Source organism: Rhinolophus sinicus, chromosome 1 (assembly GCF_057876585.1).
Source record: "Rhinolophus sinicus isolate RSI-liver-muscle chromosome 1, RSI-T2T, whole genome shotgun sequence".
NCBI lineage: Eukaryota > Metazoa > Chordata > Mammalia > Chiroptera > Rhinolophidae > Rhinolophus > Rhinolophus sinicus.
In genome coordinates, this window is record NC_142501.1 from 169,800,738 (window position 1) to 169,815,812 (window position 15,075).

At 38.9% G+C, this 15,075-nt stretch overlaps 2 pseudogenes; one reads left to right on the forward strand and one right to left on the reverse strand.

The window, feature by feature from the left end:
• Nucleotides 1-198: 198 nt before the first annotated feature.
• LOC109452261 (LRP chaperone MESD-like) lies at nucleotides 199-1,925 on the reverse strand (annotated as a pseudogene).
• A 10,964-nt stretch (nucleotides 1,926-12,889) lies between these two features.
• LOC109452253 (uncharacterized protein NKAPD1 pseudogene) lies at nucleotides 12,890-14,289 on the forward strand (annotated as a pseudogene).
• The last annotated feature ends 786 nt before the right edge of the window (nucleotides 14,290-15,075 follow it).

A 15,075-nucleotide genomic window follows, 5' to 3' on the forward strand; every position in this document is an offset into this window, starting at 1 on the left:
GACCACCCCACACCTGACAGATGCCAAGAGTTCTCGGTAAGTAAGGAGGGTTCAAGTCCAAGAATTTCAAAGGAAGTACTTAGACCTCCAAGTAACACTGTTTTCGATTCTCTGCATTTTGTGCAGATGTGGGATTTACAGTCCTGGCATCCTGATTGTATATTTAAATACGAGCTGTGTGTGTGGTCTCACGCGTGTTTTAATTTCACACTAACGAAAATAATGTTTGTAGCACGAAGAGCCGGATTCAATTAACAAGAGTTAAAAGTTTGTCTGACTAGAAGCTGGTATCCTTCCAGTTAACAGAAAATAAAAAGCACGGACACCCGGGGACACCAGATCAAAGCAGGTGCAATGAGGGGGGCGGTGCCACAGCAGAGTCCAAGACTCCCCCAAATGTAAATGGGAAAAAGGTTTCCATTTAAAGAGACATTTTAGTCCCCTGAATCCGTCAGTGTCCAATGTTAATTACAAAACTTCTGTCTTCTTACTTGAAGCCGTTTCAACAGTAATTCTTACACTGACCACAAACTGGTCATGTGGCAGACCTTCTCTAGAGGAACTAGAAGTCCATCTGCGGTGCGGTTTCCCACGCCCACTCCACCCCACCAGCCTTGGCCGAGCCCTGTCCTGCGTGTCCCTGGAAGAGGCCGTGGCTGCCCTGTTACAGGTCTTCTCGTGTAGTCCCAGCTCGATTGTCTTCCTTCGAAACCCGAGGTTTCGGGTCTCCCTCCTTCTTCTTCTTGCCCTTCTCTTGCTTTGTTTCATTTTTCTCTTTGCTTCCTCCTCCTTTGCCAGGGTACACCTGTCCCTCCAGAGTTACATCAGCACACCGGTCTTGACTGACCGAAAAGTCTTTGATCTCCCAGGCTATATAACTCTCATCACGAAGCATGAAGGTGGCGCGGTCTGAGCCCACGATGAACCTCTGGACGTCCTAGTTGGCATTGAAAAGGCTGCCCTGCCAGAGCCTGGTGATTTCCTCCGTCTCCTTCTCCGTGGGGCTTCCTGATACGGTGACAAACATCATGACAGTCTTTCCTTTCTTGGTCATTTTCAAAATGCTCTCAGGCTTGCACGGGTCTATCTGCGAGAAGTCGATAGGTGCCGAGGGCCCTTTATGCTCCGGGAGATCTCCTTCCTCGATGTCTTCATCTTTCTCCCACTGTTCCAGAAGACGCGCCACGGCCGCATCACTGAAATCGTGAATATCCTTCTTCTTCTTCCGGGGAGGCGGGGCAGCCTCCCTGGGCGTCCTGGTGGGCCCCCGGGCCCGTTTGGACATGGGGCTGTAGCAGCAGAAGCAGCAGCAGCAGATCAAAGGCACAGAGCAGGACCAGGCATGGGCGCCCACCCGGAGGCCGCCATCTTCCTTTTTTTTAAACTTTTTTTGAAGCATTATATATAAACGGGTGTCAAAAAATGTATGCATGTTTAAAGAAATGTTATCTATGTATTACTTAGTAGTTTGCTATAATCAGAAGTGTCTGAACGCTGATGGTAACCACTTTGAGCACCTCTTGTAATTGCAGAAGTTTCACAATCTGAACACACCTGTGTTTCTAGCATTCAGAGCAGAAATAGAACATTATTAATACACAGGGACTCCAGCATACTGCTTTTAATCATTGCCTATCCTGACTTTCAACAACATGGATTAGTTTTGCCTGTCTGTGTGTGTGTGTGTGTGTGTGTGTGTGTAGTCATAAAGTATACATTCTTTTGTGTTCGACTTCTTTACTCAACTTTATACTTTGGATATTCTTCCATGTTGTTGCAAATGGTTGTACATCATTCATATTATTTCATTCTGTAAATATACCACAATTTATGAATTCATTCTTCTGTTGGACATTAGGGTAGTTTCCAGTTTGGAGCTATTAGAGATAGTGCTGTTGTAACATTCTAGTACATGTCTTTTGGTGATGTCCTTTTCTTTCTATGGAGAATTTTGGTGGCTGGGTTCTAAACACAATTAAGTTATATTGGAATCTGTTCATCAATAGTATAGTAACATCTATTGCAATATCTTAAACATTTGGACCAAACTTTGCAGCAGATATTGAAGAACTTTTCTCTCACAAATGTGAAAACTTTTGGCAACAACAAGGAACTGTTAATGTAGGGATTTGAAGCTTGTTAATCTAAAAACATTTTGAATTATGTTTAGCATTTTGACCTTCTTTTTAAAAACATGCAATCTGCATGCCCAGCATTTGAGAACATCGTGACTTTGCTATATCCTTTTCTATAATAGACTGTAATCCACAATCATATGATAAGCAATGTCAGTTAGGCTGTCCTAAAAATATCCATATGTTTGATGCTAATACAGTTATTAGAATTACATTTGAAAACCATACCATTTGGGTGGCTCAGGCGGTTGGAGCTCCGTCCTCCTAACTCCAAAGGCTGCTGCTTTGATTCCCACATGGGCCAGTGGGCTCTCAACCAGAAGAGTGCCAGTTTGATTCCTCAACTCCTGCAAGGGATGATGGGCTGCACCCCCTGCAACTACCAACGGCAACTGGATCTGGAGCTGAGCTGCGCCCTCCACAACTAAGACTGAAAGGACAACAACTTGAAGCTGAACGGCACCCTCCACAACTAAGATTGAAAGGACAACAACTTGACTTGGAAAAACTCCCGGAAGTCCACACTGTTCCCCAATAAAGTCCTGTTCCCCTTCCCCAATAAAATCTTAAAAACAAAAACAATGATGCCATTCTACATCCCATCAGTGTTGATTACAAATAAAGCCAGCAATTTACTTCATTTGAATTATATATTATTGCTTTTTGAATCTCTGAAGCATGGCTAAATGTAGTACAAATGTTCATGTACTCAGCATGAGGGATCACTGCGTATGTCCGAAAGAAACAAATGGACACAACACTCCATGCCTTTAAATTGAGCTCCTTTTTAATTCATACTTTATATTTTAAAGAATTGAACTATTTGATAATAGGGACTATCAGGAAACTACCTAAAACAGGTCATAGGGCTTTGGGTAAGTATGTGGCACAAGGGCTTATAAAATATAAAGTGAGGACATATGAGTCGTGAGTAAGCCACTTGAAATTTAGGCTAATGAACTAGAATGAAACTATTAAAAGATAAACTGAGGCATACTAAACATTTTAGGGGTTTATTTGAGCAAAAATCAGTTGGAATTGGGCAGCGCTAAACTGGAAGCAGTTAGGAACACTCCACTAACAGGAGCTATAGGCAAGATTTTATAGAGAAGGTGCAAAAGCAAAGCAAGGAATTTGACTGGCTATAGCTTAAGCAGTTACCTTTGAGGCACAGAGTGAAGAAATAAAATGGAATCACTATTGTCAAGCTGCTAAAAAAAACTAAAATCAAGTAGGTTGAGGCATGAGGAAATAATTCTATTCTTGTTTTAACTAGCCTGAAACTTAAACTTTTGAACTTCCCAGTTCTGTGTTGATGCCTGGGTTGTTGTGTGTCAATACCTGGACATATACCAGACTGTTAGATAACCCCTCCTGAAGGACTCATGTATTCAGACCGTCTGACATCAACTTAAATCCATTATGCAGACCACTGGTCACCTGACTGATAACCAGTTCTGGACCAAACCTAGGGCTTGACTAATTTTTCTTAAGAAAGTACTTTTTACCATAAGAACTCTTAGATTTTCTTTCTTCTTCACCCTATTCGGAAAAGTCTAGTTGGTTGTTTATCCTTAGGTTTCTATTTGTGATTGGTTGTCCTTAGGTTTTCATTTCTTAACCTTAAGGCAATGCAGCCTTAGGTTTTGGTTTGCTTAAGTGAACTATAACACTAAGGCATTAAAGCCACCTCAGTTTAATGGCCTCTTGTTTAATAAATATTAACACTACCCATTTTCCTGATTAGTTACTAATGCTCCTGGGAGCTATATGTGTAATAATGAATTGATAATTTTATTAATAGTCACTAATGAAAAATCAATTATTTTCTTGTAAAAAATTAGACATAAATATTTTTGTATACTTATTGAAGTGTCCCAGAATATATCATCCCAAAATATGCCTCTCCGCATATGGATTATTTTGAGATAAAGGCAACTGAGGACCAGGAGATCCAGGAAAAGATTCTACCTCCCCTTGTCTAAGAATAGAGTATAAATTTCCCCTTTTGTAAAATAAATTTATATTTATAAAGGAAATTTCCATTTATAATAGTGTCTCTAGGAATTGCCAAGAAGAGAGTTATTCCAGAGATAAATTATCACCTGAGAGACTCTGCATAACAAGACAGCCCTTATTTACCATACATTTCTTCCTCTCACCTTCCCATAACTTGCCTTCCCCACTCAGAAACCCAAATCTCTTTTCCTTTGATTAGTCTAAGGTAGTCTATTAACCTCAATCATCTGGCCTCCTAGAGTTTCACTTTTTGTGTGAAATTTCCACGCATAATAATTAAAATGTTTTCTCTCTTTTTAAATTTGTCTTTTGTCAGTTTAATCCAGGGTCCCAGCCAGATAACCTAGGAGGCTAGAAGGAAAACATTTTTTCTTTTCCTACATTAGAATCCGCAATTTTCCAGGTAAATATCTGTATGTTACTTTTGGCCTCATTCCTAAAACATAGGACTGGGATACTAGGTAGGATGTATCCATATTTTTCCATAGTTCAGGCTGTTCTAACCAGAATTTCGAGACCAGATGTCCCTTCTCTGTGTCACTAGGATAATTGCCAAAACACGAATACAAGGAATTTTTCAATCTTGTCCTTGTACCCAATTAAAATTTGCATCAATGATTTGCATCTTCAAATATAATTGTTGCTTTTTTTCCGTGTGTAATTTACTTCCACAAATATGGAATAAATGAGCTTCATCCAATACCAGTGTTTTCGAGATTTGAATTTTCTTTCCATTTCCACCTCTGACTTTTCTATTTGCCCTTATTCAAGTATTGACTATCATTATGCATAATTCTCATGTAGGGCTGTTATGAGAAAAATTGTATTTTATACACGCATATTATAGGAAAAATTTTAAAGGAAATTGCATTTTGTTACTTAAATAACAAAAGCTCAAAATCAAGCAGATGAAAAATGATACATTAACACCATTTGCCAAATATTTCCTGCTCTCTACCACTGGCAGTGTATGGCTCCGTTGTGGGTGGTGCCGAGAGAAGGTGGGGCAACTGTGAGAGTTCACATCAATGAATTCTGAGTGGAGGTGACAGGGTTTCTGAGTTGGAGCTTTTAATGTTCTCCTGCAAGACCTTCCAAGGGTCACTTCCCTCTGCCGTTGCAACCAACAATGTTCCAAGTCATATCTGCTCCTTCAATCTGGGTCCTTGAGTGACTGAAGAGCAGAATCCTTCTGCAATATATGATGGCCATATAGCATGAGCGAGAAACAAACCTTTGTTGTTTTAAGACACTGATATTATTTGTTACAGCATTTTGAGCTAACTTAACCTGGCCTATCCCAACTGACACAGAGAGTAGTAGCTCCAACTTAAAATTATTTGGTTAAGTTTTCTTGGGTCAATTTTATTCAAAGAGAAACTTTCATTCGTTTTTTTAATTAAATTTATTGGGGTGACAATGGTTAGTAAAATTATATAGGTTTCAAGTGTACATGTCTATAATACATCATCTGTATATCACATTGTGTGTTCACCACCCCAGAGTCAGTTCTCTTTCCATCGCCATATTAATTCTTTTCAATAATAACTTTTCGTGAAATTCCTACAATATATTAAGTATTATGTATGTTAGGCTCTGGGGTTTTCTAGTAATGAACGAACAAAATAAACATGATCTCTCCTCTCATAAAAAATGAGGTGGGCAGAAGAGACAGTAGGAATGTATCTAAATATGATGACTGTTATACCTGGAAACATTTGACATTCTCTAAATATTTTCCTAGGAGTCTTGTGACTTATCTTTCTCTTTCTATCACTTCACTGTCTCTCTTCTAAGTTAGGAGTTATTCAGTTGCTGACGATACAAACCTAGAAAGAATGAGAGGAAAAATAAGTTTCTAACTCTTGAGAAGTATCTCGGAATTATAGAAAATACCTGAGTCTGGAGCCTGGACTCCAACCTTGCTTTTGACCAATGTGTGACCTCAGATAAGCAGCCAGTTTTGCTGTGGTCCTGTCTCATCGATGTGAAATAGCACTAAATATAACCTGCCAAGGCTGACTTACATAATTGCTGCAAGAATTAAATTTGGCAGAGACTGTAAGTGTCCCATAAAAATAATCAGTATTATATTATTCTTTAAAGATTTTACAGAGCATTGGAGGAGCCTATAAATAACAAGTTTAAATGAATAATGAAAACACTTGGTCCCCCTATAAAGCAACACATGGAACAATTCAAATTGTACCCTGCCAGCTATGGGAAATGGTACAGAATTACATAATGAAAATTATACCTTCGAGAATCTAAACTCAGTGTTTATTGTCAGGTAATATCTGCTAATGTACCGCTGTTATGATGCAGCAGAAATAGGTCAAAAATTCTCTTGTGATCTTCATAAAGAATATTCAGTACTTTTCTTGTCAGTAAAATGAAGTGAATATACAAATAACTAGTTTTATACAAGTGGATAAACAACAGAAAAATGCATGCAGTATTAAGAAAAACTGCCATTGTCTTTGAAACCTGTAATTTCAGAAGTGGTATGTACGCATTTAATCAGTTCGAAATGATATCTAATTTCCTAAACTCCTTCCTTTTATTCTGAGTCTCATTTAGGTTAGAGTTCAGAATCTCAAGGTAACATTGTGAAAGATGATGAAAGGCACGTTTGTCACTGGTTGTCAGGCAACCAGAAGCCTGAGTAACTGGCATGTACAAATACTCCATCCTGATTTGTACACAGAGTGGGAGTAGGCGCTGAACTGCTTTTCTATTGGCCAATTTCTCTTCCAATGGCAGAAAAGAAGGTATTATTTTTCCAGCTAATTAGCATACTCTGGGAAAGTACCCAACTGTGTTTGTTTCCCTGGCAGTGTTATATATAGACTTTAAAAACAGGATTAGCACTTACTGTTTAAAAGTTACTTTGGCTTTGGGTGATCTAGATTTTTATATACAGAAATACTCTAGGGAAAGTTTTAAAAATTCAAATAAACTAATAGCACATAATGGTTATGCTATGAAAAGTAAGCAAAAGAGAGCTTGGTTTTGTTGAAGATACTTTAATATAAGGAAAATAACAATTCACAGTGATCCTCAAAGGTTAAAACCAGGAAAGAGTTCCCCAAGTCACAAAGGGCAACAAAAATGGTGTTCCCTACCCCTGCCTCACCTTTGCACAGACTATAGGGAAGAGGCAGAAAGCTGGGAAAGGAAGAAAGGAAAGGGGACCAAGAGAGGGACATCAGTGCGGCTGGTTGGCTCAGTTGATTACTGCGTAGTGCTCATAATACCAAGGTCATTGGTTTGATTCCCACATGGGCCATTGAGCTGCGCCCTCCACAACTAGATTGAAAACAATGACTTGACTTGGAGCTGATGGGACCTGGAAAAACACACTGTTCCCCAATAAAAAAATTATATATACATATATATATATATATATATATATATATATATATATATATTTATTTATAAATAAATAAATAAAAATTAAAAAGAGAGGGACATCAGCCTGCTCACATGAGGGATCGCCATAGGGCCTCAAATGTAACCCAGGGAGAACAAGGAATATATTTTGTGATCTTTGGTAATGAACTGTGTGTAACTCTCAGATGAGGTTTGATTTCCCAGTGGGGCCCATGAGAAGGCAGAGCGTACAGTACTGCATGTTTACTGTAGATAAGAATCCATAACAGTGTTTGCCACCAGGGAACCTTTCACCTCTTCCTTCTTAACTACTGACTAAACATATAGCCTGGGAAAGGAAAGTCCCAGAAATCTCTTTGCCTGTCCAAAAGTCAATATGATCAAAGAATTTTAGAGCTGGGTGATACTTACTTAACCCTTTCCCTTCATTTTTCAGAAAACTAAATGCAAACTCTGAGAGGTAAAGAAATTTGCCCAAGACCACAGAGCTGGTAACTACAGTCTGGGATTATAGGCCAAATTCCTAGCATCCCAGGCAAGCTTTAATTCCACCTCTTCACACGATGTGATCATAACCCCTGAAAACAGGCAGCAAAGCCCGGGATTCTGTCAAGGACATGCTAACTTGTAGCAAAGTTTTGTAAAATTAGATGTATTTCTCCTGCACTACCTGTAGGAAAGACACCAATGCTATAGGTAAGATTGACTCTGGGCCATATTTTGAAGTAGGTAAAGTGTGAACTCAGTGGCCTCATACTTGCCTCTTCTGAGAGGCTGTGTAATATAGTGGTGAAGAACTTGGCTCTGGAGACACCCAGCCATTTACAGACTGTGACCCCAGGCCAGTTTTTCAACCTTCCTGTGCCCAATTTCCTCACATATAGATGAAGGTGGTAGTATTTCTCAAATCATGCTTTTGGGGAGAATTAAACGAACTAATGTGTAATGTATCTAGAGTTGTTCTTGGCTTTAGACAGTATTAGGAACGTTAGGAATTTTTATTAGTGTCCGTCAGTGCCTGGAGCCCGACCTTGATCTGGGCTTGCTTGTCTCTGACATGGTCTCCAAATCACAGAATGTCTGTCTTCTCCCTCCTCTCCTTTATAAAAACTCTCTCTCCTTGTTGGTTCAACAAATGGTGTAGGGAAGATGTTGAAGAAAATTGCCTTCATTGGTTGATGTGAGCTTCTGTCTATTAGCTTTTATCTGTTCCAATACGTGAGGTGATTTCTGTGCTGTGATCAGAGGTTGAGTAAATTCCCCCTTTAGTCTCATTCTCCCGAGCAGGGGAGACATGAGATGATGTTTGCTGTTCTGTCTGTGCTGTGAGGTGATGGTTAGCTTAGGGTTAAAGAAATTCTTGATCAGGGGTTGAGAGAATTCCCTCTTTGTTCTGTCTGTTTCGTGGACATCAGCAGAGGAAGTGAAGAAGTAGCTAAGTTATATCAGGACGACATGATAGGCATGTTGCCAGGCTTTGGAAGACCTTGGGCTGATGGTCCCAAGCAAGAATAGTAGATATTGCTTGTCTGGATGAACTAGCCCTTCAGCCAGATAAGTAATAGATTTTCTTTTTTTATCATTGACTGCTGGACCCTCCCGGAACTGGCTATTCCTTGAGAGGGGAGACAGAGACACAAAAACTTGGCCCCGGGATACATCTAAAAAGATATATAAGGAAGACCTCAGGTGGATTGACATTGATTGATTGCTATTTCAAGAGATTGTTATTCAGAAGATTTGCTGTTTCAGGACTGCTTTTCAGGATTGGATTGTTTCAGAGTAAGAGTTTGGAGCTTGCCTCAATGGACAGTAGAGACTTCTTTTGTCGGTGAATTGTCATCATTCTAGCATCTTTGAGAACTTATATGCAGCTTGCAGCTTACAGTATCAGAAGACTTCCTAACTTCCAACAACAACAACGCCAACAGCAGCAGCATTCTTGGGAACTAGCAAGCAGCGGTGTGGGAGATGCCTGAATTTCTCTCAGCTACAGACCTGGCAAGGTTTTGATTTATGACTTTTCCAGTGTTGTACTACCCCCGCCCCCAGTTTGGTGAGCTTTTGGCATCTACTGTAATAGTTACTATCCTATAAAGCTTATTACTGCTTTTGGATATTCCTTACTGATGCTATTTGTGTATTTAGCCTAGTGATTTTTGGTCAATAGTAACCATATGTTGGGATCTCTTAAACCTATATGTATACTCCTTTGACATGACATTATTATCATGACTATCTATGTAGTTTAGTCTTAACCACCTTTGCTTTGTGACATTAACATATTCTATTAATTGCCTTTGTCTTTTGCTATTGCATATTGTTAAATAAATTGATTAGATATTAAATAAATTAATTAGCCCCATTCTAGCATGTGTCCCTCCTCCTTCTTTTCCCCGCTCATCATTACAAATGTCTATTCACTCATTCAAATAATATTTATTTAACGCATCTCCCTATGTGCCAGACACTTTTCTGGGAGCTGGAAGTATAGCAATTAACTAAACAGACAAAATTTCTGTCCTCGTAGAACATACACTCTAGAGAAAGGAACAAAAAGCAAAATAATTAAATATCTTCTTTGATAACCCAAATGTCCCTCAACTGATGAATGGATAAAGAAAATGTAGTACAGCTATACAGTGTGGTATTATTCAGCAATATAAAGAAATGAAGTATTAATGCATGATACTGCACAAAGTACTAATACATAGATGAACCTAGAAAGCATTATATTAAGTGAAAGAAACCCATCTCAAAGACCACATATTATGTGGTTCTATTTACATGAAATGTCCAGAATAGGCAAATTTGTAGAGACAGAAAGTAGATTCATGGTTGCCTAGAGCTGAGGGGTGTGGTAGGTTGTGGTGTTTTTTGTGGGTTTTTTTGGTGGTGGTGGGAGCAATAGGGAGTGAATGCCAATGGCTACAGGGTTTTTTTTTGGGGGGGTGATAAAAATGTTCTAAGATTATGGTGATGGTTGTGCAACTCTGTGAATATATTAAAAACCATTGAGTTGTGCACTTTAAGTGGATGAATTATAGAGTATGTGAATTATATGTCAATAAAACTGTTCAAAGTATGATGTCATCTTAACATAGGGATCGGAACAAGGTGTGCAAGAGGAACCTGAAATAACAGGATCAACCTGACCCTTCTCTGTACAATGACTTTACTATGAGTTATTCATTTAATATAAACATGAATCACCAGTAATCAGAGAAATGCAAACTAAATCATTCACAAGTATATCCCTTCACATCCTTCAGGCTGACAAAGAAATCAGAAATCTGGATCTTGTCAAGGGTTGGAAGAGCTGTGGCAAAAGAGGAACGTAATATCCTCCACTGCTGGTGAGCTTCTAAACTGGTACAGCCAGCCATTCTGGAGAGTAATCTGGCGTGATATAGTCTAAGGAAGAAAATACCATACTCTATGATCCAGCAATTCTGGTCCTGGTATATATTCCAAAGAAATTTTCGCACAGGTCTCTATGGGAAGAGGTGCAAAGATGTTCCCTACAGCACAGCCCAGAGTATAAGGGAGTTGAAGTTTGTCTGAGTGCTCACGCCTGGGAGAGTGGACCGGTAAAATGTGGTGCACATGCCTCTGTGAGTAGCATCAGGTTAGATGTAGGCAAAACCACAAGGATGACTCTTAAATACATAGCACTGAATGGGAAAATGTAAACACTGGAAAGAGATATATAATACAATACTCTTTCCATAAGTTAAAAACATGCACAAATAAAACAATGTATTTTGCAATAATACCTTCAAATAAAAAGATAGGCCACTTAAATAATAGTGGCAAGTAGCTCTATGCCTACAGTCTCCTTGTCACAAGCATCTGCTAGGCTCACAGTCCGTGCTGCAGTCTCTTCCTGAAAAATTAGAGGGACTAACCACCTCCCCCCCCCATAGATTCTCAGACCCCCAGGATCTACCAGGCATTGCGTGAGGTCTCCACAATAGCTGTGGTTTCCAGCAAGAATTAAGGCAAACACACAGGTCTAGTGTCTTTCAATATGCTCATTTACTCACACAGAAAATGCAATGGGAAGAATAGCCTCCTTAACATCAATATCACACCACAGTGTAATCATAGCAATACGGCCATCGATCTAGCAATAACAATTCAGCAAAGTATTTTGATAACAAACCAATCCAAGAGTCAACCAGAATGGGGCACACAGGGCGGCTGGTCCGGGAGGTCGTTCCAGCAGACGTTTGGTCTAGTCCAGAGGAGCAAGCAGGTTTTCGGAGCAGAGGAGCAGCGTGATTACCACTCAGTGGAGACCAGCTCCCTGAGCTGTCAAAGTCCTGGGTTTTTAAGGACTTCAGTAGAGCCATATGACCTCACCTTATCAGCCCTCACAGACTTGTTTCCTATCAGTCCATGTAGCCGCTGCACCGTCCATCTGGTGGTGGTTTATCTTCATGGAGAATTTCCACAGCACTCAGTGTCCAAACTGGAGTTACTCTTGCTCATACAAAATGGAGTCAGTCTCTCTTGTTCATATAAAAACACACTTTTCAGGGGCACTCTACACACCTCTTCCTATGCTTTGTAAAAGGTCAGGATTTATATATAGAGAAAAGATTTTTTAAAATATGCATCAGTAAGGCTGTAGGAGAGATTCCTGCCTTGGGTGGCCTAGATGACCTAGAGCGGGATAAATCAATAAGATAGCAGAGGTTACAAGATCTGACCCACATCCTGGCCCACACCTAGTTTCTTTACTATTTTAAGAGTCAATAATACCTAGGGGTGGTTTCTCCAAAACAGAATTTAAACCTTGGTTCTCTGAAATTGAAAATGGTTAATTTTGCTCTAAACTGAGGTTGAACCATTGATTCCACAATGGTTCTGTCATGTGCCCCCCAGCTTTTCTACCAGCCCAGCTATGTATACAATTTCCTTAGAGTAAATGTACTCTCTAGTCACCCCACAACCTCAGTTTGTGCACCATTCTGCTAATGGCTCCTGGCATTTCCTCACAGGCCTTTCTGACTAATGTTAAAATGGACTAAGCCAGGGTCCATACCAGAAGGACTTGGTTTCATCTCTTGGCTTCATCATTTGCCGCTGATTGCTCTTGGTTAAGTCATTTAACTTCTCACAGCTTCTGTTTTCCTACATAAAATAGGGATAATAATAAAATGTGTCGGCTATCCTTTCTAAGTATTTTCTATGCAACTAGAAACATACGTATTAAAGTTAGAATTATATCCTATTTATTATGCATATTTATGTTAATTTCATTTTTATTATATATATACATATACATGTATATATATACACATATATATATAAAATGGATAGCTTTCCATGTCAATATATATAGATTAATAGGTAATAGCTGTTGTGCGTGTGTGGGGGCAGGGGGCATATGAGAAATCTCTGTAGCTTTCACTCAATTTTGTGGTGCATCAAAATCTGCTCTAAAAAAATACACTATTTTTTTAATTGAAAGTTGATTCAACAATATGATTGAATAATTTAAAATACATGTTCACAGATTTTTACAGAATAATAATTATCATTGAATCTAGGATTGTATTAGGTTAGATTATGTCTACAACATGTTATTCTCATATTTAAATAATGTACTCAGTGAGAGAAATGATCTTAATATGAACATTTAATACATAGATAATAACTGTCCACGTCAATATATACTTTTTTAAAAATACACTTTGAGATGGGATGAAACAATAGACAGATTAGGAGGGAATTACAGTGTTCTAGATCCAGGAGGAATCAGATATGTGGAAAATAAGAAAATTGGAGAAATGGATGGAAGATGCTTACCAGGGGACCAAAAGGAAAATGTTACCCAGCAGTTCAAGCCGGATGAGTAGTGATGGTTTTGATGAAGAAACTCAGAGAGACTACTGGAGGCCAAAGAATGAAATTTCTGGAGCACTGGCAGATAATTTTCTTAAGGCTAAATCCTAGAACAAGAAGTTATATGATTATGAAGCTAACATGCCAGACAGATGGGGTCGCAGTGGTTATAAAGAGTTATACCCTGAAGAATTTGAAACAGACAGTAGTGATCAGCAAGATATTACCAATGGAAAAAAAAAAATCTCCCCACGTGAAATCATCTACCCACGAATCTCACAAGCATAAGTCAAAGAAATCCCACACAAACACACACACACACACAGAAAAAAAAAAAAAAGCAGAAAAAGAAGTCACACAAGAAAACCGAAGAAAAACAAAAAGGAAGCTACAGATGTAACGGCAGATTCCTCAAGCAGATTCTCAGAAGCAACTGGAGCTTCTAGTACTAGGAAACAATCACATAAGCATGAGAAAAAAATCCAGAAAAAAGTCTCAAAAAATCTGCTTTAGTCTTAGAGACAGAAAGTGATACTTCTCAGTCAGCTGATTCTGCATCCAGCAGTTCTGAAGAAAGTGAGGAAAGAGACACTAAGAAAACCAAAAGGAAAAAGAGAGATAAAAAAGTCCATATTCCTGTGGTGAACAATGAGATACAGGAGAGGACAAACGCACAAATTGGCAAGTGGCTACAGATGAAAGGTCTGCTGAGAGCTCAGAGGATGTGAAAGAGACATTCTTCAGTTTCCCATGTGACTGGATATTTACAGCTCTTGCACTTTGGGGCTTTGCCAGTGACTCTATTGTTCGGCACAGAAGGCTTGAGGCAGAGCTGTTCCTACCACCTGCGTGCATTCTGATAGACTTGTCTTCTATTTCGGCCTGTTAAACTTGATCCTCTTGTTGTTAATAGGAAATCGGAATTTTGTTATGAAAGTTTCTTGAAGAGACGATTTTTTTGCAATTAATTACATTCAGCATAGAATGCGTGTACGGCAAATGAAAGGACACAGAAAGCTGAATCCAAAAATAAAAAATAAAAAATAGACTTTACTTTTTAGACCAGTTTTAGGTTCTCAGCAAAGCTGAGTGGAAAGTACAAACCGTTCTCGCATATCCCAGGCCCCTGCCCACATGCACAGCCTCCCCCAGTGCCAACATCAGCTACCATCCGCTACATTTGCTAAAAATTGATGGACCTAAACTGACACATCATTGCCACTCAAGGTCCATGGTTTACATTAGGGTTCACTGTTGGTGTGGTATATTCTGTGGGTTTTGACAAATACATACTTTTTTTCTTATTAGTTTCAGGTGTACAAACATATACTTTTTAATGGTGGCCTGAAGTACGATGATATGGATTTGCCATGAGTAGTTTAAATAATTATTTGAAAATGAATTCATTTGGAATTTTTTTCTATTATATACAATACAGATGTTGCATTACATATTAAAATTCCTGCTATTTTAACTTATCAATCAAGTAAGATTGATGCATAGGAAAATCAACAGAGCACATGAATAGGCAATTTATAGAAGAGGAAATATATATGGCCAAAAACTAAATAAGACGTTGCTCAATCTTGTTGATCAAAGTAATGAAATTTAGAAGAAGACATCATTTCTGAGAGACAGATTGCTAGAGATGAAAAAGACTGATAATATCAGAGTT